Source organism: Python bivittatus, unplaced genomic scaffold (genome assembly GCF_059951505.1).
Source record: "Python bivittatus isolate LINGU-HERP-01145 unplaced genomic scaffold, Pbiv_v1 ctg000980_np1212, whole genome shotgun sequence".
In the NCBI taxonomy this organism is placed as follows: Eukaryota; Metazoa; Chordata; class Lepidosauria; order Squamata; family Pythonidae; genus Python; species Python bivittatus.
In genome coordinates this window covers 66,215,622-66,235,028 of record NW_028277125.1, presented here as the reverse complement: position 1 = coordinate 66,235,028, position 19,407 = coordinate 66,215,622, and the positions used below count along the sequence as shown (strand labels likewise).

The 19,407-nt window shown below is 45.9% G+C and overlaps 1 long non-coding RNA gene across 2 annotated transcripts in view; it reads left to right on the top strand.

Moving 5' to 3' along the window:
* Window positions 1-19,407, top strand: part of LOC112540990 (uncharacterized) — an 86,811-nt gene that overhangs the window by 11,369 nt on the left and 56,035 nt on the right. Inside the window, exon 3 of one of the 2 annotated variants that reach the window (XR_015794349.1) lies at window positions 2,093-2,213. This is a non-coding gene — a long non-coding RNA (uncharacterized LOC112540990). Of the gene's footprint in view, window positions 1-1,870; window positions 2,214-19,407 lie in introns of those variants that run through there. The other variant, XR_015794350.1, reaches the window with a different exon arrangement.

Sequence of the window (19,407 nt, the reverse complement as noted above, 5' to 3'; positions counted from 1 at the left end):
GTTGACATTCTGAAGATTTTTCTACAACAGAGAAATGTACTGTTCCAAAAAAAAAAAAAAATGCTTCTACATTCCTACTTTGGTCACAGAACAACCATGGTGCTGCAATTAACTAAATGCGCAAAAAAAAAAAACCCCTCCCTCCCCTGAAAAAAAAAAGTTGGAAGGGAGGATATTCCTGTAGTGTTAGCACCAGGGACAGATATCATCCTATTGAGATTATTCCCCTGCTACTGTCCCCATTTACTTCTTCAAGGAAGTAAATCCCCCATTTACTTCTTCAAGGCCCAGGATGAAGATTTCAGTAAAACAGACAGCTCTACTGGTTGTTCATGCCTATTGGCTACAGAGCAGAATTGCCAAGGTGGGGGACATGGAGGAGGGAGGTTAAAGAATTGACTGAAATGCTCAGTGCAATTGCTCCTCTGGAGCAATGCAACAAAGTCAAATAAAAAGAGATATTGTTTTAAGGTCTGCAGCTTTGCAGACAAATCATTTTAAAGCAGGAGGGGTCTAAGATAGAGGAGTCCCAAACACCTTTTTGTGGTTCCCTGAACTGTCTCTAACTGCACAGCTGAATTTGGCTGGCTTGATAATAAAAAATTGGCTCTGTGGTTTCCCATCATTTAGAGATAGGGGTCCTACAAAAATTGGAGTGCAAGCATTGAAGTGGTCTTAATGTAGTTAAAGACTAAAGAAATCTCAACTCTTCCAGAAAAAGGGGGAACCACGGGTGTCCGCAGGATGTAATGAAAAAAGTGGAGGCCATGATGTTGCAATGCACATAGAAAACAGCAGAGCCTCAATTGCACCTTTGCAGCCACCATCTTCCCTTTTGTGGACACCTCTGAGTAGAACGTTCCAGTCCTATCCACATTGTGACAGCACTCCACTCATTTTGTATCATCATCTTTCCCACTGCAGCCTTTCTCTTTCCCTTCCACCCCATGCAAAGTATAGCCCCTTGTTACTACAAGATTGCTCATCACTATTCTAGAGCAGATACAAAACTCAACATCCCAACACTGTCCATACAGCCTTCCCTGTGTGTTGCAAAATACAAGGCTCTCGATGCAGTAGGATACTACCAATGGTCATAGTTACTCCAGAGAGCAGCAGTTTTTTCAAGCCCCATCTGGAATTTAATGCATTTTGGTAAATGGTTTAAATAGCCAAAAGAATAAAAAGTGGAGGAATAAACTATACCTTGTAAATAAAGTGTTCTTGTGCTTGGAAGACAAGGAGAAGTCACCAGGGTGGGAAATTGTGTCCCCTTTTCACAAGTGTTTTAATTTCCCAGTGATGCAAAAGTCTAGCTCATCATAAATGATATGTAAGCAAAATTATACATTAATAAATGGGTGGATTTGAAGAAGGATAATGATTCTTATAGCTGTAGACTAAATCTGTACTGATCACTAAAAGTGGTAATCACAATGTTGTTATTTTAAAATGTACTTTGAAGCAAGGCATATGATTTAATTAGTGGTAATTTATTAATTACTTGGGGGAGGATGACAGGCTATATTCCTGTTACTATACCATCTAGCCTGTTAGCCTCAAACAAAAAGCCCTCATGTGACTCTCCAAGGAAACTAGTAATGTCCTATGCCATTTGCTTGCAACTTTTCAAGGCTTGGCTCTAAAGAGTGAGAGCTAACTTCTGAATAGCGAAGGTGTGTGGTTGGTGCTATTTCTCACCTTCCTGAGAGATCCAGAGAACATGTGCCTAAGAGGACACTTAACTTAGAGAAGCTCAACAAGGGCAGCACTTTTATTTCCCCTCCTTCTAACCATATTTCCAATACGGAAATAATTTCCATGCAGGAAATCCATCTTGTATCTGTAGTTTTATAGAGGAACCATTGAGTCTGTTATCTGTTCCTCTATAACTGTCTGGTTCAACTCTGTAACCAAACAGGACAAATATAGACTCCAACGGATAGTTAAGTCTGCAGAAAGAATAATTGCAACCCGCCTGCCTTCTATAGAAGATCTGTATACTGTGAGGGTCAAAAGGAGAGCAGAGAAGATATCTGCAGATCCCTTTCATCCTGGACATACAGTAAATTGTTTCAACTTCTTCCTTCAGGACAGCGCTACAGAGCACCGTATGTTAAAACATCTAGACACCGGAACAGTTTTTTCCCTCATGCCATTGCTCTGCTGAACACCTAATTAATGCAGCATGACATACTGATTGACATTGCATGGTAAGATATGACTGCTAAGATGTGACTGATAATGCTCTGTTAAATGTGAATATATGCTAGATAATAGCTTCTCCTTTTAAAAATGAATATATATTAGTCAATAGTCACAGTATTATTCTTCCTCCAACTCTCCTCTTCTGACTGCATAGTTTTTAGTATAATGTTGTTGTTATTTTTATTGATTGATTGATTGATTGATGCTATGCAAACACACTGAGAGCTCTTTGCACCGAAGTCAAATTCCTTGTATGTCTAATCATGCTTGGCCAATAAAGTATTCTATTCTATTCTATTCTATTCTATTCTATTCTATTCTATTCTATTCTATTCTATTCTATTCTATTCTATTCTATTCTATTCTATTCTTGTATGGGGCAGCTTCCAGCAAAGAGGCGGGCAGCCATAGGTAGCCAGCAACCACACATAATATGTGTAAGAATTCTGAGGGCTGCAGTGGGAGGATTGATAATAGAAAGTGAGTAGCATTATATCGTGCATTCATCCCCTCCCGCCAACACAGTTCCGACACTACCATTTTTATGTATTTTATGTATTTACTTTTTTTTAGGCTCAAAATGGTGGAAGGTCATCCCACTTGTTTTCAACAGTTGTGGTTGGAGAAGTTTTTGGGGGTGATAAAAAAAAAAAAAAAAGAGTTGAAGCCACTTGCAGCTTTGGAACCCTTATGTTTCCCATCTCTCTTCTAGCATTTATGATCAGTCCAGATCACCAAGCCCACCCTCTGTTGTTTCTCTTTGCATTTCTAGACTGTCTGTCCTTGAATATTAACTTTTGTCTCAACAACTGAATGTTACTTTTGAGGCTAATGAATGCTGACTGCTGAAAGAAAAGATAGGATTTCGGAGGTGGATGTACTGAGTAGTGCAAATGACAGATGCTGCCAGATTAGGCTGTCTTCAAACTTGTTGACCTGCTAATTATAGATTCTGCTGGGGAGCACCTTCTGTGGCCTCAGTAGTGTGGCTCTTGAGGAGTAGATTGTCTGTTCTGAATGTATTTGTTTTTATACGTATACACTGTTCTTACTTTATGGTTACTTTGGAAGCTTCCTTCTGTGGAACAGAAAACAAAGCTTCAAGGAGAAGTAGGGCATTGTGTCCTAGAAACAGAAAGAAGCAATGTTATATGCATTTTCAGAGATATTTCAAGGTACTGTGACTTCCTCAGTTCAGATGAATCTAGGATCTCCTTGAGGCTGAATTCCAGACAGGGAGGAGAAGGTAAAATCTTTCTTGAGTTTAATGAATGAAAAAGCTTTCCTCCTCTTACAACATTGATTCCAGCTTTCATAATTACCAGGCTTAATTACTACAGTGTGTTCTATGCAGGGCTGCCTTTGATGACAACTCTCAATAACTGACTTGGGTAAAAAGCCAAGAGGTGCAGTCCAAGATAGTTCTGTCTTCTGTTACAGGGAGGATTAACAAAACTGGAGTGCAAGAATTGGGAAGACCACTAGATAGGGGCAAAGAGTTGCTCTTTTTTAATATACAGTGGAACCTCAGTTTATGAACTTAATTCATTCCGTGACTTTGGTCACACCCCGAATTGGTCGCAACCCGAAGCAAATTTCCCCATAAGGTTCAATGTAATTACCGTTAATCCGTTCTGGCGTGGAGGACAGGGAGGCGGCTATTGCTTGGAGGGAGAGTCCCCCTCCCTATGACCACGTGTCAGGGGCGGAAAAATGGCCGCGGACCACGTGTCAGGGGCGGAAAAATGGCCATGGACCACATGTCAGGGGCGGAAAATGGCCGCGGACCATGTGTCAGGGGCGGAAAATGGCCGCGGACCACGTGTCAGGGGCGGAAAAATGGCCGCGGACCGTGTCACGGGAGGGAAAATGGCCGCGTATCCTGTTCATACCCCAAGGTGGAGTTGGCAAACTGAGGTAAATTTTTGCGGCCGGAGCTGGTCGTAACCCGAAAAGTTCATTAACAGAGGCGTTCGTAACCCGAGGTACCACTGTATGTTGCATTCTAGTGGTCATCTGGGTTTATGCAGCTCGGATATGATAGTCCTACTTCCAGGCCCAGTTCATAGACCTGGGACCCTGATACCTTCTTTCTCTGTATGTACATGGAAGCCCATTCACTAACAAGGCTTTCTTGAGAACAGTAGGAAAGTTGGCTGCTTTGCACTTTCTGGAAGTATTTCAGACCTTACTTCTTCACGGGGTTTTTGTATGAATCTCCCCATGGCATGTAGACAGACAGACAGACAATGTTGTATGTATGTAAATGCTTAAGCCAGAAAGAAAAACCAAATTATTGTTAATCTTACTGTGGGGCATCTCTATCCTACAGTGAAAAATAAATAAATAAAATAAAAATAAATAAAAAAGAAGAGTAGATCTTATTTTATGCAGCCTCGACTTTTTGGTTTCCCGGGAGAAGGCATGCCATGCGTCTGAGGAGTGTTTTCTATTTCTGAGCAGAAATATTTTACATAAGGCTCCCTCATATGAACCTGGAAACTTCTTTTTTAGAACAGTTCCATCGTTTATTCACAGCCTGCGGTAGTCTTGCTATTTTCATCAGTGCAACCATTATTCTACCTTTAAGCACGCTTGCGGATGTTGAGAGAGCATTGCTGGATAATATCAAACACTGATATTCACTACAGCATTTATTTCTTTTGGATATAACCTGGCATTTAAATTAAGCAGATAAAGTTTTTGTTGATTTTAATGGGAAACGAAGCATGTTTTAAAGTCTTACTTCTGGGAAATGAAATTCTAACCATTGAACTGGATCATACGAATCATACCAATTTTTATTTTTCATGTTGTAGATCATCAAAACATTTTACTAGCACACCCTAACATGATTATATCTCCTTGGGCTGACTTATACAACAAGAAGCAAAATATTTTGAGGCATGTTTTCCAGTGAAAGGTTGTCCCCATTTATTTTAGCTTTGTGCAACAGAAAAATGGAAATATTCTGATGCTTAAATGCCTACAGAGTAAAAAGAAAAAGAAAAAGAAACATATAGTTGTGTCTCCCACTTTTTTGTAATTCAAGGAAATTTTGCATATATTTTGAAACTGCATATATCCATATCCAAACAATTAAATAAAATGAAAACCAATGTAGCAAGAAATGCCAGGGTAGAGTTGTATAAGTGAGGCAATGTCTTGGATTTTTCACTTTCTGTAAAAAAGCTAAAATATTACTGTCATGCAGGAAGAGTGCCTAAAGTATTCTGTTAAATACTCTGCAAAAGTCAGAGTACCACTTACAGAACAGCAAGATCCCCTCAATGCTTATGGCAATCATGATTGTGTGCATGTGCACATGTATATTTTTACACAGTGTACATACTGGCTGTCTGTATACCATCCTGGCTTTTAGAAGCACTTACATAACAAAAAGTAGGTATTAATAGCATTCTAAACAGCAGTTTCAGGCAGTCAAAGCTAATCTTAAATTGTCTTTTTCTGCTACTTATCTGCAGAAAAACCCATACATAAAAAATGGGGACCTTTTCATCTCTCTTCTCTTACAACTGTTCCATCCTAGAATGTCTTTCTACAAAAGAACAGCTGGATCTTTGGGGAACCAAGGTAACATGTTTAGCTTAGACTACAATACAATAAAAGGGAAACCCTTTTTGGCAACTACATTTCCCTCTTGTAGTTCCTTGAGCATTTTAACGTCAGTTTCTCAGATGGAGCAATATATATGAGCCATTTAGGCAACGTTAAGTTCAGAAGTGCCTTCTCTACTTAAACTTTATGCATCAAAGCAGCATTACTGTTCTTGAAAACTTCAGGAAAAATTAATGCTAAAAGGAGTAGTAGAAGAGGGGGTTAACTTTTTAGATGAGGGACTATCTTAAGGATAGTTGTATAGAAAGTCCTTTATGGATAACCATAAAAGACTTAGAAGAAACTTAAAATGGGAATCCATAACAGTTTGATATTTTCTGGGGAGGTTTTGAAACCTAAACTGATATATTGTTATTTTAGAGAATATACAAGTGTGAAGCAGGAGGTATGTGTTAAGATTAGGTCTTGGCAAATATGTTTTACTCTGCCGAAATTTAAATTGACTTCAGACTTTTGAATTCCTTCCCCAACTCTGAATAAGATGTGCATTATGCAATTGCTATTGTTTCCATTTCTTTTCTGATGGGCATTGTTCAAAAAAGAAGAAACAAAGCAATATTTTCATTTTTATAGACACTAGATGGCCTAAAAGGATAAGTGTAAGGTTTGCCATGATTGAAGATCCCATTTAATTTTAGCCGCTAATATTTTGTAATTTCTTACTACTAATTGGTTAATAACTTTTTCAAGGCTTATAACCAGAGACTAAAAAATTTCAAATGTAAGAGTTCAGCCAGATAAGCTGAACTTCTGTTGCAGTGGAGCATTTGGGCAGATTAAGGGCAGATCTGCACTTTCTGTCTGCCCATCCCCAGTATGGGCCACCCACTGTTTCTTGACGGCAGGAATGGGTGACATCATCCTCCACCCACTTCCAGCCCATTGCAAATCTATCCTCTGCCCATGTTTTGAAGCTCTACTTCAAAACTGCTTCTTTTTGTCCTAAACTGTTTTAGGCCCTTCTGAGTAGGTAGTCTGCAGTATTTCCTTCCAGTCTAGCAGAAGTCCTAGCTCCTATTAGCTACAGCACCTGACATGCCCTCTCCTCTCCAGGGGTTGGTGGCTCCCCTGGGCAACCATTTCAATCTGGGCTTCCAGGCTTCTATGTAACCAGTGGTAACCAGTTGCCATTAAAAAAAAATCTGCAGTTGATCAGCGATGACCCATTAAGTCAATGAACTTTGTATTGTCGAAGGCTTTCACGGCCGGCATATGAAGGCTGGTGTGGGTCTTCCGGAACTTCCAGAACACGGCCACACAGCCCGGAAGACCCACACCAGCCTTCAATGAACTTTCCTTGCTTTGTTTTCTCACCCCTTCTAGAACTTTATTATGCCATTCAATCCTTACAATCTGGAAAAGCCAGGTTTTTAAAAATTGCTTTTAAAATAATAATAACAGAAAAAGAAAAGAAATAAAACTAAAAAATAATTATAATGCAGATAGATACATTCTCAAAAAAAGAAACAACACATAAAAAGTGCTTTAAAAAAGTGAAAAAAATACAACAGAAAACCCCCCAAAGTATAATATATTGTTACAACAGTTACAATTCTATATATACTTATCTAATGTAAATATTATTCAAGTATATATTTATTTCTAATATATTTGTATAACTGTCATTTGCCTTTAATCTACTGTATTTTGTATAAATGAGTTCCATATTTCATTATACTTGTCCATACAAAGTCTACGTCTGTAGGCAATCCACTCATAGGTGGCACGTGCAATCAGGTCTTCAATCCATTGAATAAATGGGGCCATACATTTATCTTTCCAGTGTTGCAATATCAGTCTTTTGGCCATAGTAAGGGCACGGAGAATCCATTTACGTTGTTCGGTTGTCAAATTTCATGTAATAGGTATGTAATTCAAGAGAATATTATCCTCTGAAAATTTTAGCTTTTGTTGCACAATCATATTTATATAGTCCACTACTTTCTCCCCAAACTTAATAAGTGTAGGACATTGTAAAAATATATGCTTTAAAGAGGCATTGCCTTTATTACATCCGACTTTTGTATAAATTGTAGTTTGAGGTCCATTGACACTCTTGCTATAGAAGTTAAGATACTGTCTCATTGTCTAGGCAATATAGGAACCTCTAATTTTTTATTCCATTCATTTGTTAGCATCTGCATATCAAATTGATTTATTGATAACAAATATCTATAAAAACTAATAGTAGTTTTTTTAGTTTTAAAAGATTTAACAAGTTATTCTAGTATCTTAGGTGTCTCCAAAGCTGAAAATGCTGCTGATCCAAACAAAATTGTAAACAAATTTTGTAGCCGTAAATATTGCCATTGGGTTATATCCGATAGATGGTATTTATCTCTTAACACAGCGTATGTTAAAAATTCATTTTTTATGACTCTTCATCATCTATCAGTTGGTCCAAAGTGAATATCCCTGCTTCCATCCAATTTTTCCATATCACCATGTTTTCCCCAATTTTTAAAGTTGAGTTACCCCATAAAGTCAGTTTAGCATGGGAAAAGGAGTCAAATCTTCTTTTATTAGACATTATATTCCATAACTTTCTGACACAATTGTTTCCAGAGACACTAGAGTTCTAGTGTATTTTGATCTTAATACTGCCCATCCAACCGAAGGTGCTATATATGTATATTTCAGAGTTTCCCAAATCAGAGAATTAACACCAATTGTTGTTTTTTAGTATTTAATACTTGACAATAGGTAAGCATGATGATATTGTCAGGTTCGGTCAGCACGAGGCTTCAGGGAAGCACGGGGCTGCAGGGAAGCTCGCAACCAGACCACGCGGAATCCACCGGCGGTAGCTAGCGGGGAAAAGAGGAACCGAAAGCGCCGCTAATTAACGAGCCACCTGCGGCCAGCTAAACAGGAAAACCACAGCGGAAGCTTTTAACTATGAACTGATAACGGCGCGAGCATGCAAGGAACGGGGCCGCAGGGCAGCGAAACAAGATCGCAACGCAGCACAGAACCCGCGGGTCTGCACGTAGCAGGGAGGGACCAACCCGGCCGGAGGGGGACTGGCAATCAAGGACAATGGACTCTGACCGACCCTGCCATCATGAACAATCAAGGGGGACATTGGGGGGCCCAATAGTCCACAGCTGCAACACGATCACGAGGCGGGAAAAAGCGCGGGAAGGGGGGAATATAACAAGTGATGCAATTGTACCAAGCCAGTCCTGGCTTTGCTTGTGACTACTACGTTACGCATGAGTAAACCTTCTTTGTGAACCACACGTGTCACGAGAGTTTCTCTGTCGAACGGGGCAAATCTCACATAAAGCCAGGACTCACCGTCAGCGCTACCCGGTACCACCGAGGAGCGTTTTCTTTCTCAATACAGGCATGACCAGCGACAAGGAATCCGTGGGTCAGCTGGAGCGCGAGGGATCCAGGCTCGCGGAAGGGCGGTCGGAGCCGCCCGGGAGCGACGGGGCAGCGGCCAGGGCCGGGCGCACTCCATCCGAGCGGTGGTCGATGGGCGTGAACCAAGGACCAGACGATTCAGGCGTTACGATGACCCGGGGTTCGGGGTTCCGGAACCGTGAGTGGAGCGAGAAATTCGCCCGACTAGAGGAGAGAGTCGAGCGACGCCTAGACGCCGTGGAGGCGATGCTCCAGACCCTACTACAGAGAGTGGGGCCACCAGCGGTGAACGAGGAGGCGAGCGACAGGGGGGGCGGTCCGACACCCCCGCCGGCACCACCCACGGCGCCCCGGTCGGAGGACCAACGGGCGGCAGACGCCCTGAGACTTCGAGGTATCACTGGGAAGTTCTCAGGGGACCCCGAACAGCTGCCGCACTTTCTGACGCACGTCAGGGGGTTCATGCAGAGGGGTGGTCACCTATTCGCTAGAGACGAGGACAGGGTATCCTACGTGGCCGAGCTGCTAGATGGCCAAGCAGCCAGCTGGGTGATCGGGCTGTACGATGCCAACGCGGCGGAACTACGGAGTTTCCCGGACTTCATGCAGGCACTCCGGGACAGATTCGAGGACACATTGAGCGCCAAGCGGGCAGAGGACGACATCCTACAGTTCAGACAGCGGGGCAAATCGGTATCGGAATATGCCCTGGAGTTCCGGAGGTTGGCCGAGAAGCTCGCGGACTGGCCGGAGTCCCTGAAGGTGAAGTATTTTAAGAGGGGACTCAACCCAGAGATCCTGGAACGGGCACTGGGGCGGGACGACCCGTCCACAGTGAAGGATTGGATCTGGCTGGCCGGAACGGCGGAATCGGCGTGGCGGCAGATCCAACAGAGCACAAGACGACGGGACCAGACGAGGGACCGGCCGAGGGAGAGGACCCCGAGGAGAGACGGAGCGGTCGACGGCAGTCCACCGGGAGGCGAGAGGCGACCAGAGCCCCGAATCTGTGCTTCCGATGCGGAGGCAGAGGCCACCGAGCGGCGCAGTGCCCGACGGAGCGGGAAGGCGCCCCACCACGGCCCGAAGTCAAAACCCCGCGTGCGAACGGGAAAAGGACCGGTGACCGACCGCGGAAGGGGGCAGTGGCGGCGGTGACCGAGAAAGGACGCGGGGGTGGTCGACCCCGGAGACAGCATCCTCCGGAGAGGACTCGGAGCCGGCGGGAAACGAGGCGCGCTCGCACTGAACGGCGTCCCAGTGCGAGCAGGGGAGTCGAGGCGCGCGGACCCAATAGGAGACGAGGACTGCCCACCGTTCCGGGTGAGGATACACGTCCGGGGGGTGAGATCCGGAGGGGAGGCGCGGCTACGGGCGCTACTGGACTCGGGCTGCACCCACTGCTTGATGCACCCAGCGGTGGTCTTGGGGCTCGGGCTACAGCTGAGGCGCCTCCGGGAGCCCATTTCATTCAGCCAGTTAGATGGCACGCTGGCAGGGGGGGGGCCAGCTCAGTATTACACCGAGCCGGTCCAGATGACGATCGGGAGTCACCGGGAAGAACTGAGGTTCGTGGTGGTCCCGGTGGCCGACTACGCGGTGGTACTCGGCTTGGCGTGGCTGCGGCGGCGGAACCCACGAGTCGACTGGACGGCGGAGGCAGTGCGGTTCGGGGTCGACAGACCGGCGAGGGGCGAGAGCAGAGGGGACCGAGCCGTGGAGACGGAGGCAGCCGCAACCACCGGCGGGCAAGCGGAGGGTCCGGGACACCGGGAGATGGGGCGAGAGCAGATGGGGCCCGAGACCCGGGCGGCAACAGCAACAGCAGCAGCAGCAGCGCCGGGACCCCGGAGACCCGCCACGATCCCGAGGCGAGGGGAGGCAGCGGCGACTGGCGAGGCGACCGCAAAGCGAGGGGCCGGACCCGGGGAACCCCCGACGGGCGGCGGAATCCCGAGGCAGTATCGAGACCTGGCGGCAGCGTTCGGGGAGAAGGAGTCCGACCAGCTCCCACCACACCGGCCCAGTGATTACGCCATCGAGCTAGAGCCAGGAGCGACCCTGCCTAAATCGAAAATGTACTCCCTGTCGAGGAGGGAGATGGGGGCCCTGCGCGAGTTCATAGACAAGAACCTAGCGCGGGGATTCATCCAACCCGCGAAGTCACCATTAGCGGCCCCGGTGTTATTCCGGGAGAAGAAGGACGGCTCGCTCCGTATGTGCGTAGACTACCGGGGGCTGAACGCAATCAGCACGGAGTACAAATACCCCCTCCCCCTGATGAAGGACTTGATGTCGCATCTGTCGAAGGGGAGGGTGTTCACAAAACTGGACTTGCGCGAAGCCTATTTCAGAGTTAGGATCCGCGCAAAAGATGAGTGGAAGACGGCGTTCAACACCCCGCTCGGAAGCTACCAGTTTTCCGTGATGCCGTTCGGATTAAAAGGGGCCCCGGGGGTATTTATGCAGCTAATAAATGAGGTGCTGCACGACCTACTCTACCGGGGCGTCCTGGTCTACCTGGACGACATCCTCATCTACACCGAGACCCTGGCGGAGCACGTGAGCCTGGTGCGCACGGTGCTCCAGAGACTGCTGAAGGCACAGCTGTACGCAAAGCTCTCGAAATGCGAGTTCCATCGAGAGCAACTAGACTACCTCGGCTACCGAATATCCAGCCGGGGAATTGAGATGGACCCGGCGAAAGTAAGGGATGTCCTGGGCTGGGAAGCGCCGCGAACCCGGAGGCAACTCCAAAGCTTCCTAGGGTTTGCGAACTTCTATCGTCAGTTCATCCCGAACTTCGCCCAAATCGCCCTTCCCCTAACCGACCTGCTAAAAACCAAGGGCACTGGGAAACCCCCCATGCCCAGCATGGCACTCGCGTGGACTGCAGAATGCCAGGGGGCGTTTGAGGAACTAAAACGGCGGTTCACCGAGGAGCCGATCCTGCGCCATCCCGACCCAGACCGGCGGTTTATAATCCAAGTGGATGCATCAGACGTGGCAACGGGAGCAGTCCTGCTCCAACCCAGCCCGGAGGGGGCCATCCACCCGTGCGCCTACGCCTCCCGCAAATTCACCGAGACGGAGAGGAGGTGGATGGTGTGGGAGAAAGAGGCGTACGTGGTCAAGTGGGCGCTGGCCACGTGGAGGCATCTACTGGAGGGGGCAACTGAACCGTTCGAGGTGTGGACGGACCATAAGAACCTCGAGGCCCTGAAGACCCCGCGTAAGCTATCCCCCAAACAGGCACGGTGGTCCCAATACTTCGGGAGGTTCAGGTTCACACTGAAACACATCCCCGGGAAGCGCAACTTCTTAGCGGATGGACTGTCTCGCATGCCCCAACACGCCAGCCTACGGGAGGAGATCGTGGACTCCATCATCCCCGCCAGCAGGCTGGCTGCAAAGGCGGTGACCCGAAGCCAGACCAAGGGGGAGCGACGGGACGCGGCGTCTGAAGTAAGGCAGGGGTTCGCGGAGGCGGCGGAGCGGGATGCTTGGCTCAAGCAGAACCGAGAGGCGCTAACCGGCCAAGAGGGGTTGTGGTGGCACGAAGGAAAGCTGTACGTGCCCGAGGGTTGCCGACGGGAGGTCATGGAGAGAGCCCACGACAGCCGGAGCGCGGGGCATTACGGCTTCGTAAAGACACTCCACTTAATCCGGCGGCAGTTTTGGTGGCCCACGCTCCGGAAGGACGGGGGGTTGCCCGGTGTGCGCAACAGCGAAAGGAGCCAAAGGCAAACCTAGAGGCCTACTCCAGTCGGTAGCGGAACCCGACGGCCCTTGGCAAGAGGTCGCCATGGACTTCATAGTGGAGCTCCCGGAGAGTAAGGGGAAGACCGCCATTTGGGTGGTCACGGACTTATTCTCCAAACAAGCGCACTTTGTAGCGTGCCGGCGAGTCCCCACGGCCGAGGGGCTGGCGAGACTGTTCGTGCAACATGTCTACCGACTCCACGGCGCACCTCGACGTATCGTCAGCGATCGGGGCGGCAACTTCATCGCGCGGTTCTGGCGGGAGTTCCTGAAGCGGGTGGGGACGAAACAAGCCCTATCCTCCGCGGCGCACCCGCAGACGGACGGAGCCACGGAACGCCTGAACGGGGGGCTCGAACAGTACCTGCGCTGCTACGTGGGGCACCAACAGGACGATTGGGCGGAGCTACTATCATTCGCGGAGGTGGCATACAACAACGCCGTCCACAAGAGCACCGGGTTCTCTCCGTTCAAAGTAGCCACCGGGAGAGATTTCGTCCCCATGCCGGAGCTGCCTCAGCCGGAATCCCAGATCAACTCCCTGGACGCCTGGTTCGCCCAAATCGACGAGACCCGGCGAGCGGCGCACGCGGCATTGCAAAAAGCCAAAGCCGACTACAAGAAGCAGGCGGACCGCAAGAGGCTCCCCGAGGAAAAGTGGAAAGTGGGGGACCAGGTGTATCTGTCAACCAAAAACCTAAAGACGCACCAGGCATCGAAAAAACTCAGCCCGAGGTTTGTGGGGCCGTTCCCCATTTCGGAGGTCATCAATCCGGTGACCGTCAGGCTGACGCTCCCGAAAAGCCTCGGGAAGATCCACCCGGTGTTCCATTGCAGCCTGCTAAAGTTACACCAGCCGGGGAACGCCTGGCACAAGGCGGAGGGAGTACCACCACCCATCATGGTCGGGGGGGAGCAGCATTTCGAAATCAACCGGATACTGGACGCCCGGAGGCACAAGGGGCAGACCCAGCTCCTAGTGCAATGGAAACATTTCCCCAAGTCCCACAGCGAATGGGTGAGTAAAACCCACATAAGGGCGCCGGACCTAGTGCGGGACTTTTACAGTAAATACCCCGGGAAGCCGAAATAGGACCGAGGGGGGGGAGTTGTCGTCAGGGGGGCGGCATGTCAGGTTCGGTCAGCACGAGGCTTCAGGGAAGCACGGGGCTGCAGGGAAGCTCGCAACCAGACCACGCGGAATCCACCGGCGGTAGCTAGCGGGGAAAAGAGGAACCGAAAGCGCCGCTAATTAACGAGCCACCTGCGGCCAGCTAAACAGGAAAACCACAGCGGAAGCTTTTAACTATGAACTGATAACGGCGCGAGCATGCAAGGAACGGGGCCGCAGGGCAGCGAAACAAGATCGCAACGCAGCACAGAACCCGCGGGTCTGCAAGTAGCAGGGAGGGACCAACCCGGCCGGAGGGGGACTGGCAATCAAGGACAATGGACTCTGACCGACCCTGCCATCATGAACAATCAAGGGGGACATTGGGGGGCCCAATAGTCCACAGCTGCAACGCGATCACGAGGCGGGAAAAAGCGCGGGAAGGGGGGAATATAACAAGTGATGCAATTGTACCAAGCCAGTCCTGGCTTTGCTTGTGACTACTACGTTACGCATGAGTAAACCTTCTTTGTGAACCACACGTGTCACGAGAGTTTCTCTGTCGAACGGGGCAAATCTCACAGATATAGCTCCAGATTTGGAAAATTGAATCCTCCCTCATTAATTTGTAGTTGCATTTTCTGTAAAGATATTCTCAGAATCAAAGAACCCCACAGCAATTTTCCAAATGAAGAATTTATTTTCTGAAAATAGTTTCCAGATATATGAACTGGGATTCCTCTCAGAATATAAATTAATCTGGGAATAATATTCATTTTGTTCACCTTTCCACAAAGGGTGAGGTTTAATGACTCCCATCTATCGATATCTGATGAAACCTCTATATTTTATTTATATTGCATGTTACTAATTGAGTTATGTCTTGTGTTATGTACATACCTAAATATTTAATGGATTCTGTACAAATACGGAACTGATATTCCTTAAATGGATGGGTAACTAAATTTTCACCTATTGGCATCAATTCTGATTTGGACCAGTTAATAGAGTATCCTGCTACTTAACTAAAGGCATCTATCTTTTACATTAACACTGGAATAGCAGTGTGAGGTTTAGAAATAAGCAAAAGAATGTCATATGCAAATAAAACCAATTTATATCCCACTGAATTAGGTACTACTCCGTAGATCTCCCTATGTTGTCTAATAGCACAAGCCAAGAGTTCCACACAGATATTAAAAAGCAAGGGTGAAAGTGGCGATCCTTGTCTAGTTCCTCTAAATAGTGGGAAAGTAGTAGAGAACATGCCATTAACATTTATTTTAGATGTGGGCGACTCATGTAATATCTTAATCCATTTTATGAATTCCAAAGGAAATCCGAACTTGTTTAACATGGCAAACATATACTGTTTATATATTTTGTTAAAGGCTTTTTCAGCATCTAATGATAAAATTACAAACTGATCTTTGTTTTTAGTCAATTCTATTTAATCTGCAACTAATCTAATGTTGCCTCCTGCTTGTCTAGTTTTTATAAACCCTGTTTGATCATTCTGAATAACGAACGATATCACTTGCTGTAATCTATTTGCTAACGCTGCTGTTAAGATCTCTGTATCAACATTGATCAATGAGATTAGATGATAATTAGCACATTGAGTGTGATCTTTACCTGCTTTTGGTATAATTGCAATATAAGCCTGATTAAATGTCACTGATAAAATGACCTTATCAAATATCTCATCATACAATAAAAGCCGGGTTTTTAGGAACTTCCCAGTGGGTACCCTTTCAGTTTCTGCCCAGGTTGTATGAAGCATGCTCCCCTTATTTTCTCACTCCCTGCCCCCAATACTGCCCTCCTTCCCAGCCTCTCCTTCCCAGATCTTTAATTTGCAACATAAGCACATTGAAATGAAGCTACAAACTTTGCTTCTGTGAAGCTGAACCATCAGTTCTTCCTTGCTGCAAAGTTCACACGGACCTGCTGTGGGATGTATGAATGAAGAACCAATCAGTTCCCTTTGCATTAATTATTTCAGGTAACAATGATACAATAAAAGAGAAAGCAATGAAAGGGTTTGCATTCGTGTCAAAAGAGAGAACTTGGAAGGGGGTATGAAGGCATCCATATAGGGGAACCTCTGTGACAGCAAAGGAAGGGCACGGAGACTAATAAGGAAGTTCAGACTCTAAAACGAAAGGTAGGCACTGTGAGGCCTGTCCACAGTGAGGCTTCGCCTCCTTGCATGAATAAGAAAAGCAAGAATCAGGGGAACAACCCAGCAGGCCTTGCAGTGGTCAGACTGAGCAACAGCCCAGCTTCATTGCAATCTGGGCTGAAATTTTGAAAGTCATCTTCAGGAACAGCCAGGAACAACAAGGGAGAGAAGCAGCTTAGGCTGCTGTGCAGCTTTACCCTAAATCAGATTTGTTGCACCGGACCCTTAATCCAGAAGCTTTTTGAAAAGAAGAAAGATGAGCAAGCAGAAAGGGTGCAGCTTTTAGAAGATTAAAAAAAAAAAAATCCAGCATTATCAGCAAATAAGTTTATTTTGCATTCAATATTGTTGATGAAAACTCCCTTTGAAGTATTATGAGCTATAAATTCAGCAAACTGCTTAGTCACTTTTGCAAAAAGAAGTGGAGAATAGGAGTATTGTCTGCTTCCCCACTGTAGTATTATTGGTGAACGATGATACCCATTGATTCTATTTGCAGCCTCAGTTGTGTTATACTGGCACTTTATAATTGATATAAAAACCTTCTCCGAAGCCAAACGTGGACAGAACTGCAAATAATTATGCCTATTCCAAAGAATCAAAAGCCTTATACATATCTAGAGAAATGAATCAGTATCTGTGAGAATGCCTACTGCAGATAAATGCAATATCTGCCCCATCTGAGTAAAGGGAGAATGCCTGCTGAAGGTCCCCCCTTCCCCCACAAAGGATGTGACAGAAAGAGGGCTAAACGTGGGGATTTTCTCCGGGTGCTGTCTCCCTATGGAACAGCTTGCTCCCCACCAAGCCAAGAGAGGCAATATTCTTATGGTTCCCAAAAACCTGGCTTTTCCAGAAGGCCTTTGGAACTTAACTGATGTGCAATTGGCAGTGGCAGATATGTTTTTAATGTAAAGCAATGTCAATTATTTTATTTCATTTTATTACTTGCATTGGCTACATCACTACTGCTCTTTTGTAAAACGCTTAGAGTCTCTTAAAGCCGAAGCGGTCTAGAAATTCTGTAAGTAAGTAAATAAATAAAGCAAACAAACAAGTGATGTTCCCCCACCCCCACCCCAAGACTGGCCAAAGTAAATCACGTTTAAACCCTGCTAACAAAACTGCTAACTGATGGCTTGTCAATCTGATTCCTTGAGATACAGGCTGTGATACATTTGTTAATTCTATTGAGTGACTTAATGATGAATTTTGCATCTTGGATCAAAAGAGAAAAAGGATAGTATGACTTTGGGGAGATAGGGTCTGCCCAAGGCTTAGGGCGTAACCTCAAACCTAAAACAACATCCCTCTTTAATAGAAGCCTGCTTTAAACCTGAACACCCTTCCTATCATGCAAGGTAATAATAGTTACTTGTTCTTATATAAAACAGTCTGGGACTCTTTCAGTTAAATAATAATACCTTAGTTTATTTACAGTAGCTAAATATAAAAATTGCTTGGGGCCTTTGGACATGTCCACTCTGTACCCTAAGCTGCTCCTGTCCTTTGCTCCTGTTGGGTTGACTCTAAACTGGCTTAAGACAATCCTCTCTGGTCTGAGATGCTTGGACAGCGGCTTTGTGAATCAGTCCTCTGGTGCACCATTTCAGCATTTTTCCAGGCAAACCAGACATAGTGGTTAAGCCAACAGAAGCAGGGAAACAGAACATTGAAAGCAGAGCAGAAAAATATGCCTGGAGACCACATTTGCAGGAAGTGAGGTGGTGGTGGGGGAGGTGAGTACAAGGCCTCTTGGTGATCCTGCTACTTGGAAGTGTGGATAAACCCTTAGTCTGATTTTCCCAGTAGAAAATTTCATTTGTCAGCTAATTCCTGGCTCTGCTCTCTCTCTCTGTGTCTGTTCTTCCTCGCCATATAAGTTATTGGCTTCTCCTTCTCTTTTTTAAGTGCCTGCAATCATATTTCACTCTAGTGAGAAAAGTGTAGCCTTCCAGATGTTATGGGATTCAGTTCTCATTATCTCTTTCCATTGGTCTTGTTCGCTGAGGCTCCTGGGAACTAACATTTAGCCTCATCTGGATGCTTGATCCACATCTTGATCCACATCTTGATTCCCTACCAAGAATGGTACCTCCTCCTTTTTGTTTCCCAACAGATTATTGTATTACACAGCAGGAACAGCAAGCAAAGTGCAGGCTACCAGTGTTGTAAGTACAGCCTTGTGTTTTGTCTCAAGCACTATCGCTGCAATGAATCTCAAGAAAAGGGGATTCTCCCAACCCATCTCCTCCGACAACAATGCCAGCCCTCCCACAGTCAAATATTCAGCCTGAAGACTTGTTATTTTGATATATTGCCTCTGAATCATAATGAAATGTATCTCTGGACAGGCAACCACCAGAACATGCTGAGGCCACTGCTGTGTTTGTGTACATGCGCGTGTGCATGTGTGTGTTGAAAAAGGCTGGCAAGGAAAGAATGTTTGGCTGTCAATAACAGCAGACGTGCTTGTTGCTGACCTCCCAAAAAGAAACAAGAAAGTTTGTTTCATTGCTAGTTGACTCCATTTGCTATTAAAAGGATAAAAACAGACAGAAGATGAAGCGTAAGGGTTTAATATAGTAGGAATCAGTTTATCTTCCTCCATGTTCCCATCTGTTCAGTAGATTGATTTTATTTTTAAAAGATTGTTGTAATTCAAGGCAGGATGAATCAAAGATAGCTGTGATGTTCTTAATAATTACATAACATGCCTTATTTGGAAAGTTTTTAATCATTCAACTGGTATTTCAGAAAATGTTGCTATACTGACAGAAGCTCCCAAGATCACCTCCATGCTGTATGACTACAGAGCTGGATTTATGTCCTTGGCCTGATAGATGTTAAATGCACCCTTTGATTTGGATGTTTTCAGTATGATCTCAAGCCAAAAATTTCTAATTCAGGTTTTGAATTAAGCTGCCAGGGCATATTGAGTACAGGAAAGGAGCCATGGTGCTACATATGCTACATAGTTGGGTCCACACTCTCTGAATGATACACTCCAGAAACATCTGATTACAACTTCCATCATCCCCAACTACTATGGCCAATGGGCATAGTGGTTCAAGAAAAGGAAAATCTCATATTCATTGCCATTATATTCAACCACAGAGCTAACACAGTG